Consider the following 12,145-nt stretch of genomic DNA (forward strand, 5'->3'; position numbering starts at 1 on the left):
TGTTTGAAGGCATTTGAAGTTTGCTGGAAGGCAGCTTTGGAGTGTGATTTTGTAGTTGTCGTCCAGCCAAGTTTCTGTGATGAATAGGATGTCAATACCATTGTCATCGAGTAGGTCAAAGATCTCTGTAGAGTGTTTTGACATGGATCTTGCGTTTATTAGGTTGCAGTGTAGTTTGGAGTTGTGGTTTAGTTTGGCTTTTCTTGTTAGGGTCATCTTGTGATCTTGTTGAGGTGTAAGTTTCGGGTTGTCGGCGTCCTCGAAAAGGTCTTCTAGGTTTAGTCTTGGGTTTAGGTTTTCATCGAGTTCGTCTCCCAGGTGTTGCGGTTGTCGATCAGAGGGTCTTCTAGCTTTGGTGATGTAAGGTGTTATCGCTTCGGTCATGTGTTTGTTGTTTCTGGTGGTGTTCATCCTTCTTCTTCGAGATTTAGTTAGGTTGTTTAATGTTGCTGCTTCTGACGTTGCGTTGGTTCGGTCTGGTGAGCCGTTTTCAGTGAGGTATGGAGTTAGGTAGAGGGATTTGTCTCTTCTCTGAAAGTTGGTTTGATTTTTGATCCTGTATGTGGGGGTGTGTTCTGTTGTTGTGGTTCTTAGTTGCAGTTCTGGAGTGTTTGTTCTTTCTTCTCTTCTTTCCCTCTGAGTGGGTCGTTTGCGCGGCATACTACGATTTCGAGTTGTTTAATCTTTAAGATGAGTCGATTGAACTGTCCAGTTGGTTCTGTGTTGTCTGGTTGTCTTGTGGTGTAGTACTTGGTGTGGATGCTGTCCTCTGCGGGTTTTAGCCTTTGGCTGTAGTTGGTATTTCCAGCTGATGTTGCCAATACGTTCGGTCGCTGCATAAGGGTTGTACAGTTGGGTTTTGACGGTGGCGTTCTTATGTCTGTGACTCCCTGAACGTGGTTCACTGTGGTGAGTTAGCATGTGTGTTTAGGAGAGACATGCACCGGCTGTGGAGTGACTTTGAGGCAGAACCGCAGCAGAACCTGAGACCTGTATAGTGGGAGAAAGGCCTATGGGAAACAATTTGGGGGTAGAACCCCAGGTAGACTTGAGAGAGCTGTATAGTGGGAGAAAGGCCTATCAAAGCAATCTGAGCATCATACAGTGCAATCTGGGGACAGAACCCCAGCTAGACTTGAGAGACCCGCACAGTGGGAGAAAAGGCCTATCAATGCAGTCTGAGTATCATGCAGTGCAATTTGGGGGCAGTACCCCCGCTAGACCTGAGAGACCTCTATGATGGGAAGAGAGGCCTAACAACGCATTCTTGGTATCTTAAAGTGTAACCTGGGGGTCAAAGCCCATGTTAAACTTGAGAGACCTGTGTAGTTGGAGAGAGGCCTATCAAAGCAGTCTGAGTATCCTACAGTACAATTTGGAGACAAGAGCCCCAGCTAGACACGAGACCTGCAAAGGTCTGTATGGAGCAGTGGCTCAGAGTTTGGGGCAGAGTGGTTGCTCTGCTCCTGACCTAGGCCACTCCTACCTGAAAATCATGCAGAGCAATTTGGGCACAGAGGTCCTGCTATCAATGCAGTTTGAGAATCACACAATGCAATTTGGGCACTGAGGCCCTGCTAAGTTTGAGACACCTGAATAGTGGGAGAGAGGCCCATCAATGATGTTTGAGAATCACATAATGCAATTTGGCCTCAGAGGCCCTGCCAAATTTGAGACACCTGTATAGTGGGAGAGAGGCCTATCTATGCAGTTTGAGAATCACACAATGTAATTTGGGCACAGCGGCCCTGCTATCAATGCAGTTTGAAATTCACACAATGCAATTTGGGCATAGTGGCCCTGCTATCAATGTAGTTTGAGACGCACACAATGCAATTTGGGCACAGCGGCCCTGCTAAGTTTGAGACATCTGTATAGTGGGAGAGAGGCCTATCAATGCAGTTTGAGAATCACACAGTGCAGTTTGGGCACAGCGGCCCTGCTATCAATGCAGTTTGAGAATCACACAATGCAATTTGGGCACAGCGGCCCTGCTAAGTTTGAGACACCTGTATAATGGGAGAGAGGCCTATCAATGCAGTTTGAGAATCACAGAATGCAATTTGGGCACAGCGGCCCTGCTAAGTTTGAGACACCTCTATAGTGGGCACAGCGGCCTATCAATGCAGTTTGAGAATCACACAATGCGATTTGGGCACAGCGGCCCTGCTATCAATGCAGTTTGAGAATCACAGAATGCAATTTGGGCACACTGGCCCTGCTATCAATGCAGTTTGAGAATCACACAATGCAATTTGGGCACAGCGGCCCTGTTATCAATGCAGTTTGAGAATCACACAATGCAATTTGGGCACAGTGGCCCTGCTATCAATGTAGTTTGAGAATCACACAATGCGGTTTGGGCACAGCGGCCCTGCTATCAATGCAGTTTGAGAATCACACAATGCAGTTTGGGCACAGCGGCCCTGCTATCAATGCAGTTTGAGAATCACCAATGCAATTTGGGCACAGCAGCCCTGCTAAGTTTGAGACACCTGTATAATGGGAGAGAGGCCTATCAATGCAGTTTGAGAATCACACAATGCAATTTGGGCACAGCGGCCCTGCTAAGTTTGAGACACCTGTATAATGGGAGAGAGGCCTATCAATGCAGTTTGAGAATCACACAATGCAATTTGGGCACAGCGGTCCTGTTATCAATGCGGTTTGAGAATCACACAATGCAACTTGGGCACAGTGGCCCTGCTATCAATGCAGTTTGAGAATCACACAATGCGATTTGGGCACAGCGGCCCTGCTATCAATGCAGTTTGAGAATCACACAATGCAATTTGGGCACAGCGGCCCTGCTACGTTTGAGACACCTGTATAGTGGGAGAGAGGCCTATCAGTGCAGTTTGAGAATCACACAATGCAATTTGGGCACAGCGGCCCTGCTATCAATGCAGTTTGAGAATCACAGAATGCAATTTGGGCACAGCGGCCCTGCTATCAATGCAGTTTGAGAATCATACAATGCAATTTGGGCACAACGGCCCTGCTAAGTTTGAGACACCTGTATAGTGGGAGAGAGGCCTATCAATGCAGTTTGAGAATCATACAATGCAATTTGGGCACAGCGGCCCTGCTAAGTTTGAGACACCTGTATAGTGGGAGAGAGGCCTATTAATGCAGTTTGGAGCAATGGTTGGTTGATTACATTGGTAGACATTGGTTTTGCCTAGTGGCCAGGTGTCTAGGATAGAGCTGTATCTCTCCCCCAAACCTAGCGACCTTACCTTACTGGTCCTTGTAGTTGCTGGTTGACGGCTGGCTACTGGCTTCCCCTGCGGACACCTGCTGACACTTCTAGGAGCTGCCTCTGTTGGAGCCGCCCTTGGCCTTGGGGCCCTTAGCCGCAGGGGGCTGCCGGGCAGAGGGCTCCCCTGGGAGGACCAGAGATGAAGGCCTCGAGGCCCAATCAGAGCAGGGATGGGCGGGAGGAGGAGGGGGCGGGGTGGGAGAGGGAGGCTTCGGGGCTTGGAGCGGGTCTCTGCACACGGGGTGCTAGGCCCAGGGGCTGCAGAGTAGGCAGCCAATCAATTGTCTGTGGGCAGGATGGGAGGCGGGTGGAAGGGGAGAGTCCAGGATATGGGGCCTGGGCAGGGAACGCACACGGAGGATAATAACACTTTTTACAGTGTTTTCTCCGTTAGCCCAGGTCGCGCTCTGCTGCCTGACTCACCTGCTTCCTTTGTGTGGAATGGAGTGAGTCGCTGCACACAGGGCGCTAGGCCCAGGGGCTGCAGAGCAGGCAACCAATCAATCGCCTGTGGGCGGGATGGGAGGCGGGTGGAAGGGGAGAGACCAGGAAATGGGGCTTGGGCAGGGAACGCACACGGAGGATAATAACACTTTTTACAGTGTTTTCTCCGTTAGCCCAGGTCGCGGTCTGCTGCCTGACTCACCTGCTTCCTTTGTGTGCAAAAGCTTTACAAACGAATATTGCATGTTGGACGCAAAGTCCCACACAAAGATGGCGCCCGGAGCAGGGATACGCTTGCGCGCCGCTCCTATGTCAACCATTTATGCTAGAGAAAGACGATCAGCGTGTCTTGGTGACGGGCTGCGCTTTGTCCATGCCGGTCGTGGTTTTTCGAGGTGAGTTTTAAGATGCAGATACCTAGAGCCTAGGCGCTTTTACTCCCAAAGACATTACACGCTGATGTAGAATGGCATTTGCCCTTCTTATGACAAGCGAGCATCTGTCTAGAAGTATAATTATAAAGATAGTATCATGTTACACGCCACAGATAAGTGTCACCTGGGGGGTAGACCTCTGATTCCACATGCATTTATTTGAATTTACACAACTGACTGTGTTTGCAACTAAACTTACATGTAGCTACAGACTTGATCAGTCTACGTGTTATTCTTGAAATAATGAGATGCGGCGTTGTCTATACATGACTGGTATACCCTTCATATCTCTCCTTGCCTTTAGCCGCCCACATTCTGAATCGCAGCCTGACACTATTACATTACCCGCGGAGAGGAGTTGGTCTTCCGACCGGGTGAGTAAATTAGACAACATAGGTTTCACTCTAGTGCAAGGTCCTTGCCTTAGATTGGACACTTACAATGTGTGTTCTGTTACATTTACCATACAGGTGGTAGCCAATATTCTCTACTTACCCATAAAACAAGGTTAGTGCATTTCCACTTATACGAGAGTAAATTGTTAAAGTCTCTCAAACTCTAAAGAGGTCTAATTAGTGTTTCTTCATCCTTTGTAGGGATCGAAATCGAATATTGTTGAAACTAAAACACGTCCTGCCCTGAAGATGGATTTTGAATAATCCGAAACGCTTTGGCACACATTATCTTTTAGGAGTGTCTTTAGGAAGCTCTGATCAGAATGAATGAGACTGCCCAGAAGTAGAAAAACACAAATGTGGTTATTTGTTTATACACAAATGTTTTTACCATGTTTGTATTTATGAGTTGCATTCTATATATGCTTGTGTATAGGTCACGGTTTGTTTGAGTACCTTTCCAGCTCAATTATATTACTGTTTTTGTTTTTGAATTGTACGAATATACATTTTTGTTGAATCAGTATCCCACACTGTAATGCAATAGTCTGGTGTAAATTGAATCCAGTCACGATATATAAAAATACTTGTTCTGTCTTACACCTGTCTTCTCTCAGCCTTGTGGTTCTTGACTGTAGACAAACAGATTGACAGATCTTGATGTATATCGTTTACTACCTGAACACTAGCCAAGTAATGAGAAATGTACTACTTTGAAACAATTTGATAAAATCAACCCTCGTAGGTCAAACACTTCCAGTTGGGAGTCGATTGACTCTATGAGGTTGAAATAACGTTTGGGACTAGTTCACGCTAGGAGTGCAGTATAGGGTTACCGGCTGGCAACGGCCGCTGTGTGTCTTGTGCTTCAGGCTGAGGTACAACCAGGGGCTACAGACTGGGAGGCAGACCCTGTTCCCTACCCATCGACTTGTGTTTTGGTGCATAGACTAGCACAAAAGGCCCTGAAGAAATTGGTTGCACTCCCATATACCACTGAAACTGGTTGCCCACTATTTTTTCATGGGGTTTCTCACTAATTTAGGGATTCCCCTTTTTGTTGCATGAACATTTGTGCACATGGAAACTCTGCACACAGCTCTTTCAGTTCTTGAGCTTTGTTTTTTTAACTTCAATTTTTACTGCACTTGAGGTCGAGAAACAGGGAAATTAAAGTATCAGTGATTAGTTTATGACTTCTATCACGGTGGGACACAGCGCAAAGTGTCCCATAAGTATTTTTAATATTGTTTGTTGCCTTTTATGTAGTTAAGGCAATCCTCTACCTGTCCCATCACCCTAGATGAGCGGCACATCACTGCCTCCTAGGGGCTAGACACTACAGGAGGGTACAGTTGGTTTGGTTGGAGGGCATTTTAGGATGTACAAGATGACATGATTGAATTTTAATTGGTTGAACAGACCTGTACAAATATTGTGTGGCTAAGTTAGGGTTTAGTACAGGTTACTTACCCACCCAAAGTCCCCTAGTGTGCTTACAAGGACACAGCTGCCGAGCCCCAGGAGGGGGTGACCCAACACCCGGGCATGGACATGGTCAGAGATAGACAGGTGAAGCAGCACCCCCGAGGGACACTAAGTCCAAAACGGGGCACCCTGCACAGCAGGAAGAGGCTCCACCCCATGACACTTCACTGCAGAAGGGTTCACAGAAGAAGAGGCACTTCTCTGATGAGGAGCTCCAGATCCTTGTTGACTATGTAACCGATCACCATCTTGAGATGTACCAGTATGCAGGGAGCACACATACACCCGCACAATGAATGGTACACTGGCAGCATTGCACAGACCTCATCAATGCCTTAGATGTTTAGATGCGCACTGCTAGACAGGTCCAGAAGTGGATGAATGATCTCACACAGATGACCAAGCATAAGCTTAGTGTGAACCTGGCCTCTGCACTGGGCACTGGAAGGGGGACAGTAGAGGAAGAGCAACTGACTCCAATTGAAGAGACCATGAGTCAACTCATCACCATTAAGAAGGTGCAAGGTGTGGGAGGCGTGGAGACCTATGAGAACACATCAGGTGAGTGGCATTTGTGTGCATCATATGTGTGGACAATCATGGTTGACCTACACATATATATGAAGTAGTACAGCTGGCTGCAGCCCTCAGCCACCCTTGGGCAATGCACGTTTGCTACCATGTAGACTTCTGTCACATGGCCTACATTCTGGGAGTTTGCTGTGTGGTACACATGTGTGGCACATGTAAGTGTGACAGTACACATCAGTGTCTGCTGGCCTACACAGCTGTGCCAGTTCTTTCATACAGGATTTCAATGTCTGAAATATGTGCAAATTGCAAGACCCCATGACATGCACCGCTGACAGGCACACATTACCCACAGAAAGCATAAAAATATCCATTAGTTAGTTCAAATTAGTTTAAATTATTTTGAACTGTGGGATGTATCTAAACAGATATCACACTTGAGAGATTTCCATTTTTCATTCCAGATGCAATCATAATCATCACATGTGTGTTATTATAAATACTGATTCATGTAAATGTAACCAGAAGTCTAAATTCAAACAACGTTTGAAGGTTCAAAATACAAAAATGCTTCACAGACAGTATAGAAAAACATTTTTTGTAAAACAGAAAGACAAACTGAATCAATAGCAAATTCAACACATGACAAATTAAAGCAATATAATTGATTTTAAAAAAGAAACAAACTTTTTTTTAATAAAGTTTAACAGGATTTGTAATACACAACAAAAAGAAAAAATGGTTAAGTTGCTGTGATACATCCTAAGGAGCCAAATTGTACTAATTTAAGAATTGGCGTGTTGGTTACATGCAGGTCTGCCTATGTGTATGCATAAATCAGAAAACAAGTTAAAAAATATCTCACTAAATGTTATCGGACATCAATGCACGTTTCGGCAACAGAGCCACCTGCTAGGCAAAAATATCAGAAATGGCTTCCCCAGGGCAGATAGGTGATGGACCCTAGGGGGAAGCAGACACAAGAAGTATATAGTGATTGCATCTAGAATAATGGACAGCTTTTTCAATTGCACATTATTAGACTGTATAATTACTTAAGATCCCTAATAAGTATCTTATACAGAATTTGATGGGCAAAACGGGATGAGATAAGCCGGTGGTCACTTTGTCGAAACAACGCATATGTGGAACACTAAGGTGCGAGGAACAGTTCCTCTGACCTTGTGGATCTGTGAATAGATGGTATTTTATCCCAATGTCACAAAACATTGTTTGAAAAGAAGGGGGGAATTAAAATCAATTCAACAGTCAGTACCTTGTGCCCTGACAAATAACAAGGTACCTTCTGTAAACGGAGTTGTGTGGAGTCCTTTATTCTGTGGCCAACAGCTGGTGGATATTTTCTCTCTCAGGCCAGAAGTGGGCGATTGAGCTGGGTTAAGGTTATTCCTGCTTGTCAGCACCCTGGCGAGAGAGAGGTTTGCAAAGCTAAAAAAGGAGGGAGCCTCAATGGTAAGTGGGAGCACTTAGTTAAAGCAGTTTTTTGGGCTAAAATGTGTGGTTGATAAAGATTGAGAAAATGCCTACCTTAATTGAAAAACCAACCAGTTAGTCAGAGAGCCCTGGCATTAAAATAGCACTGTGTTTAATTTCCATGTTTCCCAGCTGTCAAAGAAACGCGGAAAGCATTATTATATGTGTTTTGTGGTATTAATGAGGTGATAAAAAAGTGAGCCTTATGTTCGAAAGAGCCTTCCTTACCGTAGTGCTTTTGCCATTCACTTCCAATTTGTCTGTATTGTCACAAGCAATTGTTCAAATGGGACGCAAACTATCAAACCGATTTGTAATGTTATCTGAATCTGTGCATTATTTAATGACAAATGGCCATGATGTGCCGAATTGAAATAACAATTCTGAAAGGCGAGTTTTGTTGGAAATGTTTTGAATATTGCTTGTAAAAGGAAGTAGTTATTGCTGATTGTTGAATCTAAGTCGGATGCACGTTTAAAAAAAAATAAAGTGCTCATGTGGCAAAAATTGGGTTGGGTTAGTAAATGTGTACATTTGAATAATGTGCCAGAGAAATTATGGAGAAAAACCTTTCACTTTTGTTGAAGAAGTCCAGTCAAATGAAAAGTAGATGTCGGCTGTGTTCCTTTTAACTAGTCAAAGTTTGAATGATGGTTCACTAAGAAGAGGAGAATTTCCTCTGAATATAGACCTCCATCTTGTATTTCGGATATTCCAAATAACTTCAGTTGGAGCAATACTGTTGTCATATTTCAATGTACACTTTAGAAATGTGTTTAGGTTTATCCAAATAACTTTAGTTGAAGTAATACTGTTGTCATATTTCAAAAACGTTTTATGGGAATAGAAAAAAACTCTTCGTTCAGGCCACTTGTATGAGTTGCCAGTCTTTGAATCCATCTTGCCTCCTTCTGTAATAGGTACTGAGATACCTTTAGTGAATAGGTGACAATGTCTACAATCCACCGAAAGATGTCCTTTGCAGTATGCTGCAGTTCGACATAATGATTTACCAGGGGTGCCATTAAGGTTTTGGACCTGATTTTGGATCGGTGTTCCGAGATCTTAATATGTGCTGCACGTGTAGTTTGGCCCACATACCGTAGACCGCAGGGACACTCAATGCAGTACACAACCAGCTTGGTTTTGCCGTTTGTGAGAGTTTGAAGTATCCATGTTCTGTCACCAATTTTGAAGTCCTTCATTTTTTTGCTAAATTTACATACAGAGCAAGCTCCACGTGGGAAGTGTCCAACTGTAGTCCTGAGGTCCCACAAACCCATCCTTGTTGAAGCTTTTCTGAAATTAGAGTGTACAGGTTTGTCACGTACATTTTTTTCCCGTTTAAAGGCAAATCTTGGTAATGGTTCATCTGGTAAACTTAAGGTAGCAATTGGCCAGTACGTAGAGATGAGTTTCTTGACTTGAAAGGTTTGAGGCCCATGAGTGATGACACAGATTATTCTGTCCATTTCTAGTGTTTGATTTCGAGTAGTTTTTGAGGATAGTAGAAAGTCTTCATCAGTGAAACAAGCTTGCTTCTTTGCTCTGCTGATACATTTTTTGGGATATCCCCTTTCTTTTAGTCGAGCATCCAGGTCTTCTGATTGTTAATAAAAATCAGTACAATTTCTCAGAATGCACAGCTTTTGTCCATAGGGCAAATTTTCCTGAAAATGTTGTTGTTGATTACTTGAAAAATGTTAGGTGTTCCTGGCATTGGTTTTTCTATGTAGGCAGCATTTCAGTTTGCCTGCGACATGCTTGATCTTAAGTTCCAAGTAGATGATTTCTTCAGCACTGAACTCCATTGTGAATTGGATATTCCTGTCAATATTATTAAGCCAAATTTGAAAAGGCTCAATGTCTGCCTATGGGCCATCGAATATAAAAGTAATGTTGTCAATATATTGTTTCCAATTCACAATGTTGTTTCTGTAACGGTTTCTGTCAGATAAGATGTTATGTATTTCAAAGTTGGACATGTAAAGAATGGCTAGAAATGGGGCAAAAGCAGCCACGATTGCAGTCTCTTTGATTTGTAGATAAAATTGGCCATTAAATTTGAAATAATTTTTGCAGAATGCCAAATTCATTAGTTCAATGATAAAGTTGTGATGGAACGCGTTCTTGTAAGTTGAATAGGGTGTGTTGTTCTCGCATACACTTGATTGCCTGATCTTGAGGTATGCTAGTGTATAAGGACTTAATCTCCATAGTTACTAGCCTCTGTGTATTTGTATTTGTATGGTTTTCAAAAAAATTCTGAATTGTATGGGTTTCGTCTCTCAAATATGTCTCAGTTTGCACACTCATGGGCTTGAGAAAGGTGTCAATAAATGTACATAGTGGCTCAAGCACGGATTCCCAACCTGAGACATTGGGCCTCCTGGAGGTTCCTCCAAATTTTTATGTATTTTAGGTAGGGCATAGATTGTGGGGTTCTGCCCTTGACTGGTGGTGAGATATTCAGATTCTTTTTCTGAAATCCAATTCCGAACAAGAGCATGCTGTGCTGAGCTTTCAATCTCAATTTTGATTTAATTAAGCGGGTCTTTTTTCAATTTCTTATAACTCTCTGTTCTGTAACAGTTCATTCATCATATCTAAGTATTGGGCATTTGTCATAATCACTATTTCACTGCCTTTTTCCGCTGGCTTGATCACTATTGCCAAGTTTTTAGATCGTTCATTTAGGGCCTTGTTTTCATCAAACGAGAGGTTTTGTTTGAAATATTTTTTTCTGTGTTGATAGTTTCCCTAGATCTTTCAGAATACATTTCTCAAAATTCAAAACGTCTCTGGGAATCTGGTTGTCTTGAGGTATAAAGGTTGAGGGAACACGCAAGCCAGAATCTGGATCTGGTTCCCTGCCAGGATAATTCAAAAAGAAAGCTTTGAGTCGTACTCTCCTTAGGAATCTACGGATTTCCGTTTCGGTCGCAAAGCAATCTGTCTGTTTTGTTGTGACGAATGATATACCCTTGGAGAGAACAGAAGTTTCGGGTTCCGTCATTTCAAAATTAGCCAAATTTAAAATGGGCAGGCAATGGTCAGTGCTTACTATCTGTTGGGGCGTCTCCTGTCCCATGGTTGCCGTTGTGTTGGGGCATATGTTTGAAACCAGTGTCCCCATATGGGTCCTCCTTGCCTCCTCTGCCTAAAAAAGGGGCATAGGTGGGTAGTTCCCAAATGGTTGGTGCTGATTTTATCGTGATTGGTCGTCAGAGCAGCTCCTGCTAGAGTTTGAGAAGGACACCCAGGGCACATCTGTGTCACACCAAAAATTACACATTCACATGTATCATTTGCATTGTACATTAAGTAGATGCGATATATGTTTACCACACAAATCATTTGCTGCTGAGTTGCATGTTTGTATTGTCATCTGCTCTTGTGTGCTGCCTTTTCAGGATGCAAATCCAAGCTGCCTGTATTAAACACACTGTAGTATGACCAGCCTGCCAGTGCATCAGTGCCCACAGACCATTGTCTTGTGTAGCAGGTGTTCTGTAGATGCAACTTGACTTGTATAATGCAAATGGCAACACTGGACAAAACATGGTGATTAATAGCTGATGGTGGCTCATCATTCTAAGGTGGCCAGTCTGGTACTCTCCAATTGAAATGTCGGTAGAAAGCCCATACGAAAGGTTACAGGCATGAATAATGCCAATGAGTGTGCCAGTCTGCATTGCATGTCATATATGTACATGGTCGAATTTCAAATAGGTAAATACAGTTCATAATAGAACCACCTGTCTGACATGAAATGCCTGTATGTGTCCATCAGTCGATGCATGACAAACATTCCTCACATCACTGTGGACGACACACGCACAAACATTGGCCTGTCTGTGTACTTGAGACATGCATACTTGTCCAGATCACCCACCCACTCAAATGTGAGTTAAGGGCTCCGTTGCTTCTAGTGTCATGGGATTTGAAGATGAGGAGGTGCTGGTTCGCAGTCCGAGAATGCCCGGTCAAGAAAACGGACACAACATTACCTAGACCGGAGGCATGCATGTAGTGAATGATTGTTGCATCTACGTACTACCCCCAGACCATGAATGACATTTAGCAGTATGTCTGAC

The 12,145-nt window shown here is 43.8% G+C and overlaps 1 protein-coding gene and 1 long non-coding RNA gene across 3 annotated transcripts in view; one reads left to right on the plus strand and one right to left on the minus strand.

Moving 5' to 3' along the window:
• Positions 1–12,145, minus strand: part of NOSTRIN (nitric oxide synthase trafficking) — a 771,458-nt gene that overhangs the window by 629,460 nt on the left and 129,853 nt on the right. The window lies entirely within an intron of this gene.
• On the plus strand, positions 3,840–5,135 carry LOC138489770 (uncharacterized). Its single transcript, XR_011274892.1, has 3 exons — positions 3,840–4,101; positions 4,445–4,514; positions 4,737–5,135. It is a non-coding gene; the product is annotated as an uncharacterized lncRNA (long non-coding RNA).

This window comes from Ambystoma mexicanum, chromosome 9 (genome assembly GCF_040938575.1).
Source record: "Ambystoma mexicanum isolate Mex_15411 chromosome 9, UKY_AmexF1_1, whole genome shotgun sequence".
NCBI lineage: Eukaryota > Metazoa > Chordata > Amphibia > Caudata > Ambystomatidae > Ambystoma > Ambystoma mexicanum.